Genomic DNA, 17,291 nt, shown 5'->3' on the forward strand with positions numbered 1-17,291 from the left:
GCGCTGCTGCGCTTGGGAGCTGCAAACAGCTGGTTTTCATACAAAAGGTTCTCAGCCTGAACTCAGCCCCGCCTGATTGCGCTAATTACTTCACCTGGTGCTAATCAGCCCAATGAAGTGCTCCTCATTGTAATAAATCACTCTGTTTAACAAGGAGCGCCACCGAGCCCTGCCACCAGCACCATAAATTCATGGAGCACACAGAGAAGCATTTGCCAGTGGCAGAACCTGAAGGGTAAAATATCGCCTCGTTTGTCGTCCCCGAGTGCTGCAGAGGCAATAAGGCCCTCACTGACTTCAGTTGGGCGCTGCAGGAGTTGAACACGAGGATTTATTTTTGTAGATTTTTATTCAACCAGAAGATGCCAAAAGCAAAGACAGAGCTGTCCCTCAGGCTGCTGTGTCCGACAGCAGCTCCAGGGCACAGCACTGGTAATTGGCCATTAGGGCAGAGCTGGGCACTGACCATTGGGGAGGTGCAGCTCTGCACAGGCAGCATAGGGAAATCACAGCCCACCTCTTGCTGGGAAAGCTCAGGCATCAGCACGTTTTCCCACCCCAATCTGCAGCCAAGCAAAAGAATTACTAAGGAAATCATTTTTTTCTAAATATCTGCTTTACAGAAATGTTTCCTCGGAGGAGGAATTCTTTTTTTGTTGTTGTTGTTGTTGTTTATTTGTTGGTTTGGATTTTTTCAGTCCAAGCAGCAGCTTTATCTCATCCTTGCTTTGTTTTTTTTTTGCTTCTCTGTGTGTGTTTTAAATGGTAAAATCCTGGCTGCTGACACAAGCTCACCCCTTGGGCCCCCAGGAGCATTTCTGCAGCAGCCCAGCTCAGCCCCAGCCCCACAGCTCAGCGCAGGAGCGTGGAGGGCTGGAATTCACTTTAAAGCATTAGGAAGGAGCTGCCCTGCAGTCAGCCCATTGGAGGATTTTAAGTATCTACAGATTAAATGGAAGTGACTAAGAATAGACACAAAATATTGCTTTGATTCAGCTTTCAGACAGGGAATTTGCTCGCGCACCGCTGCCAGGAGACCGCGTTAATGAAGTACTCGTGAGTTACAGAGGGAGCCCGCACACTCCAGCAGGGCACTATCAGTGCCAACACACACTGCATGCAGCCCCAGCGCCTCCCCCAGCACCAGGGCAGCACATCTGGATGCTCAAACACACCGCTAAAGGGCTTTGCTCACGAGGCCAGGGATCCATTTGACCGCTTGCTTCCGTGCCACGGCCACACAACGCCTGTGAGCCCCTGGGGAAGGGACTGCGGCTCCACGCAGCCTCCAAATAACCAACGCACGTTTGCTCCGTGCAACAAACAGTGCAGAAAAACCACGGCGTGCTTTTTGCATCCTCCGTCATCACGAAGAGATGCTGCTGTGATGTCAGCTGGGTGCCTTCCCCGAGGTGCCCCCAACTTCAGTGCAAAAAAGGATTAAAGCTTTTGGAGTGACGGCGGTGTCAGATGGCACAATTGGACATGGATGGAACAAGCAGCAGATGACATTTGCATCTTTTTGTTTGTGACAGCAAAAGGAGGTTCCTGCTGTCAAACAGCTCCAAGTCATTTAATTCCACAGAAGAATTTAGGATTAAAAGATAAAAGTCGCCAGCGCGGTGTTTCAAGCTCGCCCTGCCCACCCTTCCAAGCTGCACATGAAGGGCATGAAGAGATTATGTCTCCTAAGCATGGAAGACATGGCAAGAAATTGATTACATGGTGATAATAGGAATATGCTGGCTGTTTAGGTGTCAAATGAAACATAATTCTGAAGAATATTTTTGCCTTTAGAATAATACATCATCTTTCCCAACTGCCACGAGCTCCCCTGTTATTAATGCTCCTCAGAACGACGACAATTGAAATGATAATGCGTTTCTAAATTAATATTGCATCTTCCCATTTCGGTATCTGATGAGCTGTATCAAAACTTCATTAAATCACTCCATTTCTCCAGCTACAGCCCATAATCAGCGCTGAGACGCACATCTGTGCTCCATCAACCCACGCTCTCAGCCCTGTGCTGCTCTCCCTGCCCAGCTCCAAAGCACAGCCCACCTCCGTGGTGGTTCCCATTACCTGCCCCAGATTTAATTGTTAAATGACAGAACTCAGCCGAGGGATGGGGCTAACCGAGTTCCAGCAGCACGCCGTTAGGTCAGAGTTAATTAATTAGAAAGCTATTTCAATACTTGTAAAAATTTAAATCCCACAGCTGCCAGGCTCTGCTCTCCCCTCGTGTTTTTGTTTATTGTCAGAATTGACTGTAATTAAGCTGTATGTGCCAAGCCAGGATTATACCTGCCTTTTAAATTAAAATGGCCCCTTCAGCGCCTGCTGATAGATGCAGCTAATTCATTTAAACTCTCGTTTCAAGACAGACATTTCATTTCAAGCTTGAAACTTAATTACTCGGTCAGAGCCCAGGAGACCACGCAGCCACACGGCGCAGCACAGCTGGCCCCATGCAGGACGTGGGACCTACGAGAGGCCCTCAGCCCTGGGGCTGCCATGCACAGGGTCCCCTCTGCTCCCACACCAGCTCCTGTCCTGCTGCTGCACAACCAGAGGAAGCAAAGGAAGCCACATTTCAGACGGCTGCAATCCTGCCAGCGTCGCTCTCAACAGGAGCCAACAACCGGCGCACAAAGGAGGGGATGCAACAAAGTCAGACCCGGCAACTACAGTGCTTCACTTCTTTTCCTGCACGTAAGGCTTTACATAACTTTTCCATAAAGAAATCCCAGGATGGAATTTATTTCAAGGCAAACATTACAGTGCATGGAGTTCCACCCTTGGCCCCCAGCAGTGCTGCAGGGCGCGCTGCTCTGTTGCTCAGGGCTGATGGGCCCAATCAGCTGCAAGCAGAAAAGCCATAAATCGATTTGTAGCAAGGACTAAGACATTGATTTTCCTTAAAGTTGGTGTATAATGGCACTTCATCTGATGGAACAGTCTCTGGAAAAAATAGATCAGCTGTTAATTTGCATTAATAAGCCTTAACAGCATTGGCCAGGAAGTGATCAAGGAACTGTGTATAACCTCAGTGTCCGCCGACACAGAAGCGATCCCAACAGATCCCCAGGCTGCAAGTAAAGCAGCAGCTCTGCTGGGACAGCCCACAGCCCCCTCTGCTCCCCTCACCCACATGAGCACATTCTGCAGCTGCAGCTTCCAGAGCTACAGCCTCACTTTCCCCATGGAATAATCCAAAGCAAAACCCATTTGCTGTCAGCCGTGCTGCGGCTGCTTTCACTGCTGGGGAATTTGGGCTTGAATGTTTTCGTTTTGAAGGCGTTTCTCATCACTTAGGTTCTCAAAGCCAGGAATAAACGATGCTTTTTTTTCTTTCCAGCATGAGTTTGCACTAAAACACGACCCAGCAGAGCTTGCCTCCTACCCAAGTTATTTCATCTACTTGGGCTGTCGAATCGTGACTTTTGCAAGTTGAAAGGATAAAGGGATTATTAAAACACATCAAAACAACAACGGAAATGCACGACAAGAAAAGCATTTGGGAAGCGTGGCTGCAGCAACGTTACATAAAAAGATTTAACGAGTTCTGTGGGAAAAGCAGCAGACACACTCAGCAATTCAGCTGCAAGGTATTTTAGCTCGCTCGCTCAACAAATAGGTTGCACTGGGACTTAAACTTATTTTGTCACTTGTTACGAATTGCAGCCCTATGCTCTGTTTTTTCCTCCCTGTTTTATACACGCTCACAGCTCAGCAGCTCAGGGCTGCCCTCCCAACATTTGGGCATTCCTCACGTTCAGGTTCACGCACTGCAGTCAGCTCCAATGTTTCTCTTATTCCAAAATTCGGGATGTTCAGAAATCCGTACGGGTCAGATAAATCATGGCTGGGAAATCAAGTGAATGGACATTAAGCAGAAACTTGAGTGTGAATTTAAAAGCCGCTGGAATTAGAAGTAAAAATAAGGAAAAATACATCGATTTCTGGAAGGGAAAAACTTGTTATGAACTTGTTATAAAGAAACAAAGCAAAAGTGACGCATCAAAGGATCATTTTACAAACAAAAAGCTGTTCGACCTTTAAGAAATTCCACACCCCGAGGTCTACTTTTATCCAAACCCAACTCTGCCCTGTTTGTGTCTCCCCTCAAAGGGATACGCACTAAAAACAAGACGTTGCTTAGCTCTAAACTGACAGGTTTAGGAGATTCGTTTTCATCTGCTCTCCCGTGAGCAAAGCCAGTTCACCACAGCCACTGGTCAGCCCTGAGCAGAGCAAGGAGCTGAGTTAATAGGAATACTGGCTTTCTGTAAGTGCTGGGGGCAGAGCTGAGGAAGAAAGAGGAACAGCTGAACGTGGGGCAGCCGGTGTTTAACTCAGCTAAGGAGGACCAGTTGTCAGCACACCAACCGAGGCAGTGATTTGAGGACAAACTGGATGGTAATTTTCCTCCAAGGTAACCCAAATTACAGCTTTTACACATATTACCCAGCTGCACAGGCTGGGCGGTGGGCTGCCACAGAAACCCTCCATTTGTGTATTAATGCACACGCTGCTGCTACGCAGAGCCCCACGTGCAGCGCCCCGACCCGCCTGGGTCAGCATGGGCTCCTCACCCCCCTCCTCGTGCCTTCCAGGTTGCAGATGCTCAGCAGGAGCAGCTACTGCAATTTTCACGTGGTAATTAGCTTGTGATGCTGCTAGCGGAGAGCAGCGCGTGCTTAAAAACCCAGAATTGCATCCCACCTCCCGCTCAGCAGCGCTGCCCGCGTGCTTTGCAGGAGTGCAGCAGCTCTGTCTTTGTGGAGATGTGAAGGTGGGGTCAACGCCACCCCAAGCTGCTGTGCAGCACTGAGAGCTGCTCTGGCACTGGGCTTTGGCACAGCCAGACGGCGGGCAGCAGCACGGCCTCCAAGGAGCACTGGCAGGGATTGCTGCACACGGGCTGCAGATGTGCCTCGTGCCAGGCTTTGTTCCGTGATTCATTATTCTGAACTGCTGAATAATTCAGCAGGCAGGATTGATGGCATATGCCATCATGACACGTCCCATATGGCAGCCAGCTCCCTCAGGACAAGTGAGGTGACAGCGTAGCACCGAGCAGCAAGCAGGAGTTGGGCATGGGCTGCCCTGCAGCACGACAGCTGGAAGCTGGGGCTGGTGGGGTCCCTGACCCACAGCAATGGGACAGATGGGGCTGAGCATCTCCTCTTTGCACTACAGGGGCAATGGCAGCAGCAGAGCTCCAGCCTCATCCCAGAACATTTAACAGAGCAGCAGGGGACGTGCCAAGGCCAAGAGTTTGTGAGCTCCGTTCCCCACAGCCTTTCAGTTGCGATGGCTTTATTCTTCACTTGCTTTCCTAGGCAGATTTCAAACACTCCAATGCAAAAACAAACAAACAAACAAAAAACCCAAAATACAGAAGGATCTCCCACTTACTCACTGTTGTACAAAGCACAACTGCACTTCAGTAATGCTCATTTCTCCCCCTGCTAACCCAAGGCCAGTCCAAGACATGGGATGGGCAGCCACCACCAACACACAACATTTCAAGTCAAGACATCAGTTGCTCCAAATGAATGCCCATACATGCAAGGTGCCTTCCTGCTTCTGAGAGCTGACCTGTGCCACCTCACTGCACCTTTGCTGATGCAAGAACACACTCAGACAGTTCCTGTGGATGTGAACATGGCACCAGGCCTTCCTTGTGCTGGAAGGGTTTTGCCATGGGTGAAGAAGAAAAGACTCAGAGGACAGAGAAAATGGTTGTGCTGGATGCACTGGGCCTATAGGGAGAGGATTAGTATGGGCATCTTCCCACATCCTGATCAATAATGATTGGGCAGAAAGTGATAACCAATTCAGAAGATAGAGATCTCACTAAATTAAATTAACATGTACAGTGTAATCAACATTCATTAAGCCAATTTAGTCAAGTGATGACCTCAGCAGCTTTTAATCATATACTTAAATGTCAAATCAATATGTAGATTTGGTGTAAGTCCTTTCCAATTATATCCCATTAAAAATTTTTGAAGTAAATAAATGCAACTGAGTCAGCTGTGTCCAAGGAATGCAAACACAAAGCCTCAGGCCAGGCAGCCACACTGTGCTCCTCTCCCACCCCACACTTAGAGGTGCCTGCAGGACTCCCCACATCCTGCTGCCTCGGTGCCACCCCTGCCTAGCAGGGATTTCAGTAACAGTGAGGAGAGACGGAGTGCCAGAACCCAAAAAAATCACCCTGTTCTTATAGAAAGACAAGCAGGAATTCACTGATGTCCTCTGCATCGCCAAAGGATGCGTGCTCACACATACACACACAGTTTGTGGCTGCAGAACTGGAGCAGATTTGTGGCACGCTGGTGCATCTCTCCATTCCCTCACACAGGCTGGATGTCTGGGCAGGCAGGTGCAGGCTTGCAGCAGTGCCAAGGACCCAGAACGAAATGCACAAGCAGTGCCAAGCAGCCAGCATTGGCAGATGTTCCTGGTGTCACAGCAAGAAGCTCCAGACCTCGATTTCTATTCCTGGAAGGAACGCTGTGAACGAGTCCTTGCAGTTTCACCTTGCCATAACCTCCTGCATCTTCACCTGCAAGAAGAAATCCCCCAGCTTTTCTGCTCTGGGGAGTGCAGCTCATCTCACACAATCTTATTTGTGGGGCAGCCATTTGAATGCAAGAAGCAGGTGAAAGAGAGCCGAGGAGAGGGGGTCAGGCAGCAAGCTGTGCTCTGCACCAGAACTCTTAGCGGTTAACTTATCAGACTTCTCATCTAAACCTCCCTTATGTGGGGAATAAATCTGCTTTAATGTATCATACCTATTGCTAACTCACAGAACTGAAAATCTCATTTCATGGGCTCCAGGTTTACCAGATTACAATTCCACTGCCGGGAGTTTAAGTAATACAAACTGCTAATAAAATATTAGAGGAAAGAGCAGCGTTTTCCTTCCAGCTGCCTCTCCCCAGCAGCACGCAGTGACACGGCTGCATCCCCCAGCCCTGCACAGCCGTGCCATGCAGGCACACAGCCCTGATGGCAGCAGCTTTCCATTGGCGTGCTTATCTAAAGGGAAAAAGCATTTCCTCCAACAATAGCTGCGAATTTATGATCAACTCAAGATGTCAAGATTGCTGAGAGACACCCTCTTTAAAGCTGCTGTAAATTGTTTAGACAATAGGAAGTGACAGCTTCTTTTATAGCTTACAATGGAAAACCCAGGATGGAGCGCAGATGCATTATTTTTCAGGTAAAGAGACCAGTGAATGAGTATCCTTCAAAGGGAAGCAGGCATCTCCAGCACCGTGTATTTGGTTATTCCATGTCTGTACTCATAATTCAACCCACTGAACAGCTGCTCCGAGGTGCAGAGGGACGGCTGCAGAGCGGGGCCAGCTTTGCTGGGAGGTTCCTTGAAAATCCAGAGCCCCAGCCTTGCCCTTGCTCCCCAGTTTGTGTTATTTATTCACAGCCAAGGATCAGATTTATCAAACAGACTTCATCATGTGGAAAGCAGAGTGATGAAGCCTAAGTCGCAATTGACTGAAATCTGAATTAAGCAATCAACTGATTAATTACTTGACTTTTGTCTAATAAAGCAAAATGTAAATGATACCGGAGAAAGAGTTGCATTCCGTTACTGCAGCTTTAGGTTCCCCCTGCTGCATGGCATGGAAACCACATTGCAATTAGCACCACACTGCAATTAGCAGACCAGGCCACCAGAAATGCCCATTATCACAGCCTGGCATTGTTTGTTCTCGATGCTCAGCCTGCAGAAGTGGGGAATATCTGTGCATACATCAAGCTACAAACAAACAGGACCACTTCCACACCAAATGCCAGCATGCTGTAGATTCTGGCACAGAATGGGATGTTATGATTTTACAGTCCTTCATCAGCAGTAAAGTAGATGCAACCCATCGTATCTTTCGGATTGATTTCACACTGATAGATGTGAGACTGTCAGATTGGTCAGCGCTCCCAAATACATTAATCCAGTCTGAGGTCATCCTGGGCTCATTTAAAACAGCTTAATGTCTCTCTCTGCCCCTGTGATACATCTGATAAATGGCCACTGGAAGACAGTCTATCCTGAAGCGTGTCACGGCCACAAAAACGAGGGCTGTCAAAAAATCAGCATTAAAACTTGCTCCATGTGCTGCTTCTCTGAAACCCTTTAAATGGCACGCTCTGCCTGCTGACATTAATCAAGGGTGACATTCTTTGGAGGGCTGAGTGTGCGTGTCAAAAGGAACTTCTTCAGATCCCAAAGATGTGAATCACCTGGGAAGCAGCACAGGCACGGTGCTTCCAGCTGATAGCAGTGCCTTGCCATGCTGCTGTGTGATCTGGGACTGGGAGAAAACTGAGCAGCCCCAGGACCGGGTGGGCACTCAGCTGATAACTTTGTGATCATTTCTGCATCAAATTTAATTGTAGCTCTCACAAAAGAGCCCTACAGCCATCACTCACTGCAACCCCTCACCCCGAGGCAGGATGAGCCTCACCTGGAGTCCCCTGGGAGCAACACTGGACAGCAGGCAGCAGAATGCAAAACCTCACCTTCCCGGATCAACGCCTGGCTGTGCACACCCAGGACCTCACTGCAGCGATAGATGGAAGCTGTGAGTGCCAAAGGAGCTCAGCTCTGTGCAGATGAAGATGCTGCAGGACAGCTGTGAGAAGCTCCGCCAACCTCCGTGCGCTGCTGCTCCTCAGTTTGGCCCACGTTTGACCCAGAACTCATTAGCAGCACTGCAGGGGCCAAGCAGAGCACAAACCTACAAGCTTGTAATGCAGAACAAATTCCTCGCACGCTCCCGCTCATCTTTCTATTCTCCCCTCTCACCCTGGTGCTGCTGGAAGGCACCTTGCCTCAGCCAGCCTCCAACCCTGCAGCATTTCTTCACTTCTGCTCCCTTGAGGGTCTGTACAAAGATTGCTTTTCCTTCTTCCCCTTAACCAGAAAGCATGCATTTATTTTTAGCTGCTAAAAACCATGGCTTGCACCTCTTCCTGACCCATAACCCTTCAATTATTCTCTACTTCTTCTCCCATCAACCACTGACCTGGGAGAGCAAAAGCTGCAGCACATGGCCAAGCACTCCAGTGATGTGCTGGTGGAGGAGACCCCAGAGAAGCCCAGGCCATGCCAACAGCTGGAGGGGACGTGTGGGGCAGCTCTCCCTAATGACAGGCAGTTCTAATTTTAGCAGACGGAAAAATAAATGGCTACAGGCCTATATAATCTACACATCAGCACAACAAGATGCTTAGTCAATAAAATAGTTCAACTAAGTGATCTCAGCATGTAATTCCATAAGGATTTTTTTTTTCAAGGGGAAATGCTATCATTTTCCATTTCTGTTTAATGAATCATGTGAATTATAGTAACATTACAAATGGTTCTCTTTGCAGCCTATTAGTTTGTTTCTGTAGGGTTCTAATGGAAGACATGCTTCATTTAGATCTTAGCTTGCCCCTAAGCCATAAAGAATAAATTGTATTATCATAAGCAGTTACCTTTTAAAATGATCTTATCAAAAGAAAGTATTCTGCATTGTTGAGGAGGGTTATTACCATTTTAGGGGAAGTGCTGCAAGCACTTCACTTTTCTTCAAGTACAAATTGCAGCAGCAAAGAGACCGAGGGGCTGGAAGTGCCGAGGCACCATCCGAGGATGAGCACCTTCCCAATCTCATTCCATCAGCAGCAAATTGAATCGCTCGCAGATCGACTTTAAGGCCACAGGCAGCAGCTTGAAACCCCGCGCATCACAGCGCTGAGCCCGTTTGCCCCCTGCTGAAACCAGGAGCCGCTGTGTTTCGGAAACGTGGCTGCGTTTGGGGAAACGCACCTTGCTGAAAAGCCTCTTGTGTGGCACAGAGCGCTGGGCCGGGGGAAGCAGTGATGTTTTACGCATCTGAAGAAGGTTCTGCTCTGTGTTCAAAGGAGGGCAACAAAGGTGGTGAGGGGTCTGGAACACAGGCCATATGAGGAGAGGCTGAAGGAGCTGGGAATGTTCAGCCTGGAGAAGAGGAGGCTCAGGGGAGACCTCATTGCTCTCTATAACTTCCTGAAGGGAGGTTGTAGTGAGCTGGGGGTCGGCCTCTGCTCTCGTGTCATCAGGGATAGGAGCAGAGGGAATGGCTTCAAGCTACGGCAGGGGAGATTCAGGCTGGACATGAGGAAATATTACTTTTTGGAAAGGGTGGTCAGGCACTGCAATGGATGCCCAGGGAGGTGGTGGAGTCACCGAGCCTGGGGGTGTTCAAGGAAAGGCTGGATGCTGTGTTGAGGGACTTGGTTTAGTGGGAGCTGTTGGGAATAGGTGAACGGTTGGACTGGATGAGCTTTTAGGTCTTTTCCAACCTTGGTGATTCAATGATTCTATGATTCTATGATTCTGCCTTTCCCAGCTGCACAGTGCCAGCTCCACAGCCTTTGCGTGGATCAGCGCTGCTCCCCAGTTAGAAACCAGGTCAGGAGGCACCAAGGCTTGAGCAACATTTCAGTATCTTGTTTTCCAAGTCACTAAAAAGTAAACAGTAAAATCTCTGTGTTCTCTGAAGCCCATCAGGATCGTTTAGCTGAAGAATGCCGTATCTCACTATGCAGAACATCTTTTGTGTTAATAACCCATACAAGCTCATGGCTCCTCTAACCAGCCTAATACACACGCGCTGAGTCCAAAAATATTATGGTCTGGATACGGACAAGTTGGGAATCACTGCTAGGTGCTAACATGCAGGTGCTGATAGCGTGTTCTGCTTCAGGACAGCTGAGCTCACAAGCTGCTGCCCAGGTCACCGACTGCAAAACTCCTCCATCCATGCAGGACTCTGTGCCACCACGAGCAGAGGGACACAGCTCAGCTCCTGCACAGCCATCACAGCCCAATCCACCACCAGCAGTGACAGAACCACCAGGTAACTCCATCACCGCGCTGCTCAATAAGAATAAAAAGGCAATTCTAATTATCTGTGACTGACAAGAAAAATAAAAGCGCTGTCAATTTAATGCAGGTTTGCTTTTTCAGTCTTAAAAACCATCGCACGGCACAGTAATAATACCCTGTAACACACAAGGTCAAATGCCTCCCGATGACAGGCTGGGAAGCCCACATTTGCTTTGTCCACCTCACGAATGACATTCTTATTTACAAGAAAAACACCTCTGGGAAGGAAATATATTAATTACACTGCTATTGTAGCTGTGACACTGGATGGGGATGACAGACTTCAGTGTTATTTTTACAGCGTGCAGAAAGCGGGCTTTAATTCCTAACGAATTGCACAGACATCTCTGCACATGTGCTCACAAACACACTGGGAGCAGTGGGTCTGGAACAGGGGTCACACCACTGCTAATCACACCTGGGACTTTGAACTGCATGCATCCTGTATGCAAACATGCAAAATCGGTGCTATAGAAGGCCATGAAAACTGCAGATAACTTTAGACAGCAGCCATGCTCAGAGCAATAAGGGCTGCTCCTTGTTATTCCTGCCCAGGCTCCAGAGGGAAAGGGCTTTCATAGCTGTGGTGGAATTCCTCTGCCCAGGAGGAGCCAAGAGGAAGCAGCAGCTCCTTCTGTCCCACGGCACACAGCTGCCAGCTGTCCTCATCTCCACGGCCAACAGCACTCTGTGCAAAGCAGACAACGAGATCAATTAAGTGATGGCAAATAAAGAAAAAGCAGCAACCAAAGTTAGGATGCAGGCCACAGTCGAGCAAAGGAATATTGCTGCCCTTATCTCTACAGGCTGCTCTGCCCCCTGATGCCAGAGGCAGGAGCCTTTATGGGACCAAAACATGATCTGGCCATAATTGCAAGTCTCTCCAGCTACCAGGCTTTTAATTGTTTCTGTATACGTTTTGCCTAAGAGCTATTTTAATTCCAAGCAGCTGTCTTTAAAAAAGAAAAGCAACAAGAAAACAACTTAATATGTAGTGCTTTTCTGTGATGGCTCATTATTGATTGAGAAGACAGGAAATAATTAAGTCGCTGAAAAATGCCTTTTGTTCCTCTGAAAAGCCACAGCAGTGGACTGCGAGGTGGGTTTGTGCATCTCAGCCCAGCAAGAGGCATCTGCCCACCGTGCCAAGCTGCTGGGCATGGAGAGCAGCGAGCCCATGTGAGGATCTGCCACCTCAACCAGTGCTTCTCCAATGCAGCCCTGCTGGACGTGGGGAAGCTCCCCCACTTTGAGGCACTTTTCCATCAATTATCTCAACCCATCTGGCTCCTTTTCGAAGTTGCATTGATTATAAGCATCCTGTGCCCTAGAGATAAAAACCCAGCCCCATTTCCCCCCTGCGCCTTCTCCATATTGGCTCGTAACGTGACGAGCCTGGTGATGAATAGCCTGCTGGGAAATCAATATGAGCCCAGACATGTCACAGCCCCAAGATTAATGGAAGTGACTTGGCACAGAAAACTCCCCGTCATCTGCACAGCCAGCCCACATTGCCTGTCACTTCAGGTTTCCTTAACCATGGGCACAGACCCGACTCGCACAGCAATCCTCAGCACAGGAGCCCACCAGCAGGAAAGTCCACAGCGGGTTTAAAGCAGAAGAGATCTATAAGATTGAAGAGGATTTTTCTTCCCAAGTCCTCGTGGGCAGAATACAGAAGAGGCTGAGCAGAAGGACCCAGTGCAGATTGGTTCTGCCAGGGTAGCAGCTGTATGTCATTAATGATAGATAATCATTCTGGGGAAGACCAATTAACTTTTCTATGAATCCAGCCAACCAGTCCCACACCCTGGCTGAGTGTCCCATCAGATCCAGCTCAGAATCGCTTCTCTGGTGACACGCAGCCACACTCGGGGCTGACTGGGAGATGCTCAGTCCTGCACTCCCAAACAGAGCAGCTTCCTTCCTTTCTTCCCAGCCCAGCTCCATCTCCCTGCTAGCCCTGCTCCGCTCCCAGCTGACTTAGCCCTGCAGTGATTACAGTCCCATCTCAGTCAGGAGGAAGCTGGACACGTTTATCACTTAGCCTTCTTTGGTCCCAGTTCTCCTGTCCTTACAAGCACAGAAAGTTAATCAGGTAAGTTCGTGTTAATCCAGTTAATACTTACTCCTATGCTAAGAACTATTTCTTCTTTTCTTCCCAGCACCTCAGGAAGCAGAAAACCGTGGCTTGTGGCTGAAAACCCGTCAGCTGGTTCTGCTCTCTGAGCATCTCCAGGGGTTTGGATCAAGGCACAACAGATTGGGGCCTGCAATGACTCACAGAAGGATTTCAGCATGCTGAACGCCACGTCTGAATGATATTACAGCAGGTAGCATCCCCACCCATTGCTACAGCAGCTTATCCAAACATTAAGCACCTTCCCCAAAACACAGGAGCAGATGGCCCACCAAGGTCACCCAGGTGCTCTGCCTTCTCCATGAGATGTGTGCAATTACTGAGTTATCCTGAACCTCGCTCTGCTGCTTCCCAGGGTGCTGATTAGCTTCAAGCCTCACATTTCTCACGTACACTTAATTTCAAGCACTTTGCTCAATGCACAGTCCTGCTTTGCCCCTGAGCACCCTACAGGCCTGTGCAATATACCCATGCTACAACACACAACACGAAGTCTTTCCACTCCACTCCATGGAGTGCAATATCCCTATCTGGCAGATCACACAAAGGCATTTCTGGCTATGGCAATTCCTTCATCTGCTACGTTTGGATAAATAATACATGCCTGTAAAATTAAAATTACCTAGATAAGTATTTTTGCCATCCTGAAACCTCCGTGGTGCTGCTTTCACAAATACAGCAGAGCCTGAGAAGTGTGGCACCTGGCTCTGGGTCCTTTGCAGACACAATCCAGCACTCACTAAAACTGTATTGTTTCGGAGTCTTAAAGTACAGAAGGCTGTAAGATGAAGTTTAAAATATGCACCAGCTCACACACAAAGCCTGGATCAGAGGGTCCCCTGAGCACCGAGTTCCCCTTCCCCCCATCCTGCTGTCAGAGCTCAGTTCTGACCCAATGCAACATGAAAAAAAATGAGGAATATCAATATTTTTTAATGTGACAAGAAAGCCATTCCTCAGCCGTCCTCCTTCCTGACGTCTCCGGGGCCTTTAGTGAAAAACCTTGAAACTTTCAATCCATAATGTGCACCCAAAGGGTGTATAATTAAAAGCGCTTCTGATTAACTATCATATAGCAGATAATAGCTGCCATTAACTACAGATTTACAAGGTCATGCAAACTCCAAGGATCTGTCCTATCGCTATTTCCATCCCAGTGTGCAGTCAGAGGCTGCACCCCAACCCAAAGCTCATCACTGCACTACCTGCAGCCCTGCACTCCAGCAGAGACAAGTGGGTCTCTGCCATTCACACCCCCTTGCTGCCCAGCCCCTCTTACCTTGTAAGGAGCTGAACTGGGGCAGGGTGTGATGGGCAGCAATCCTATTTGTTTGCAACACTTAATGCACACCGTGTGATTTCAGTAACCTTTCACTGGCCATTGGAGAGCAAGCATAACCTGCACAAGTCCTCCTGCAGGGTGGGGTAGATGGAGAATTTCTGCTGTTTGGGCTGCACAGCTGCCTGATGCTTTCCTATCTCCATCCTCAAAACCCTTTGATTTCACCCCGAAGCTGCATGAAAGCTGATATAATTGCAATACATGGCTGAAGAGCGACCTCGGCGTGCACTGGGCATCCTGATGTGGCACAGAGACGGAAAAAAGCCCCCAGATCCCAGTTCCCTGATGTTAAGGCTTTGGGATGAGGCTGCTGGGTGTCCCGTTTCTCAGCTTATTGGGAATTGAGGCAGGAGAGAAACCTTTGCCCATTTTGTAATATCTTCATCAGGCCCAGAAAGCATTAGAAAGGTCTCAGGCCAGGCTTGATGGGGCTTTGAGCAACCTGATTTAGAGGCAGATATCTCTTCCTATAGCAGGAGGGGGTGAAACTACATGATCTTAAAGGTCCCTTCCAACCCAGTGCATTCTATGATTCTATGACAGCACTGCCAGCCTGTCACTTTGCTTGGACCTCTTTGGCAGAGCTCAGTCTGCTTTAAACACAAAGCATACAGTTAAGCCCTTTCATATGGACTTAATTACTCCTAGTCAGAAAAACCTTTGTTTCCCCCTCCGTGCCACCCCTTCCCCAAGCACCACCAAGTCCTGCAGCAGCACCACGCACTGCAGCTTGCTCTGCAGGCTCTGCAGCAATGGGAGCACAGCTGTGTGCACGGAGAGCTGCAAGATCTTTCAACAGAGCAGAGCAATCCCTGCCACAAAGTCAGAACAACTGCACTGACCCCTTCCGAGAGCTGCATCTTCCACTGCAGCTCACCTCCGAGCCCGCAGGAACATTTTTCCAGTCACCAGCAGGAGGAACTTCATGGTTAAGGTAGGCAGGTGCTAAATAAATAAATAACCAATTTGGTTTCCAACCTGTTCCCGTGGGGCTCAGCAAGCACACAGCACAAAGCTGCCCCTCTGTATGCAAAACAACGGGGCGTGCTGGAAAGCCAAACCTGGATCCTGAAACAGAGGAGTGGGAGGAAAATGAATGAGCGTGTGTGTAAAATATAGATAAGAAAGCAAATCCCAGCTGTCTTCCTTATCAGCCCTTCCTATTTCTCTGGCAGGAACATGCAATTTTGAGCCGTAATAGCAAAGGTTGGAGTGACTGATGTCACATTTGAATGATACTGCAATAGCTTCCTTCTTTATATGTATCTGAAATAGGAATCTTGGAATCTGCTCTCTGGGTACCATTCGTTTTCCCAATGCTTGTCTTAGTCCCTCCTTTTCTACAGAGCACACCTTTCTGAAGCACGGATCTGAGATAAATACCAATAGTGCTCGGTGTGCTCAGAGCCTTTCAGAAGCAGCGTATGATTTATCCTTTCAGTGAGCTATAATTTGTGCTCAAATATAAAGAAAATGGAGACCACGGCAATAAGATTTACCCAGGCCCAAGCAAATCCCTGCTGTAACAAAGTTCCTTTTGCCTAGGTGTGAAACGTACACCTAATTCCTTCCTGAAAGGACCAAAGAGCCCGCTGGCATTGCAGAACATAAAGGTAACAGTGCCATTGTATTGCATCAATGGGAAAAGCATTAGCTCAGAGAAGAAGCAAGCGGGTCCATATGGTTGAATGGAACAGCTGCCCAGCTCAGGGAGGCACTCGTGGGGACTCCACCTGGAAGAGAATTAAGCAGAGCAAGCACATCACTTTGCCAGGCTGTCACAGCTGGTTTCAGCCTACAAGTTTCCTCTGAAAACTTTATAAAGAATCTGCTCAACAACGCAGAACACCGCAGCCTTGAGCACGCACTTCATTCCCACTCAGCTCTCAAGAGTGATTTTCCTAACCACGAGTGTTAGCACTACGCAGGGATACTATTATACACAATCAAATCTGTATGAAAGAAATATGAATTTCCAGATAATCAACAATTTGGCAATGCAGCTGTGAGCAGGAGATGAATTAGTCTTACATTTCAAACCTTAAATCTATACTTAATGCGCACCTAAGGACCCAGCTTAAATTCTACATGCGCACAGTTGTCAGGTTGCTGACTAAATTAACGTGGTAAATAGCTGTAGAAAGATAGATTGGGTGAAATTAATCCAGAGAGTTGTGACAGCATCACTTTGCAGGGCAGGAATGCAGCTTGCAAGATCTCACATCTTCTTCCCCTGTTCTACAATGGGGGAAAATCCAGCCTGTGCTGCACGGTGCTCTGATGGAGGAGCAGCCCTGCATGGCTCTGCACACTGCCTGCACCCAAAGACTGAGCTCTGCCCCTGACTGATAGCAGGAAATTGAACTGCACGAGGCACACATTAGGAAATCTGATAAATATTGTTTGGAAATAGAATTGAGGTTTAAACGGAGTGTGAATTTTTCACTCAGGTGCAAAGATTTCTCCATTTATTTATGAGGAAGATTTAGTGTTACAAACAACGATCACAGTCCAGATAAACGTTAACCTAAGTTATGCCTTTCCTCCTAACCTGCAGAGCCTTTTTTAATGCTGTTGGTCACTGCTGCATTGGAGAGAGCTGGGATTGCAGCCTCCATCCCATCTGGGGTTCCAAATCCTGAGCTACAAGTTGCAAGCAAAGCTTGGTTTATTCTTAGCTCAGGTTTTGTATCAGCATGGTTCCAGCACATCTTATGACAGCTCTGCCATGAAGACGTGAGAGCAAAGCAAGCACTGAAGGTGTGCTGTGGTGCAAAGCTCACCTCCTGGGCAGCTCTGCTCTCCCTGCCTGCACAGTGCTTCACAAATCACTACAGACATCTCATCTCAGTTTAATG

Source organism: Tetrao urogallus (assembly GCF_951394365.1).
Source record: "Tetrao urogallus genome assembly, chromosome: 23".
Lineage (NCBI taxonomy): Eukaryota > Metazoa > Chordata > Aves > Galliformes > Phasianidae > Tetrao > Tetrao urogallus.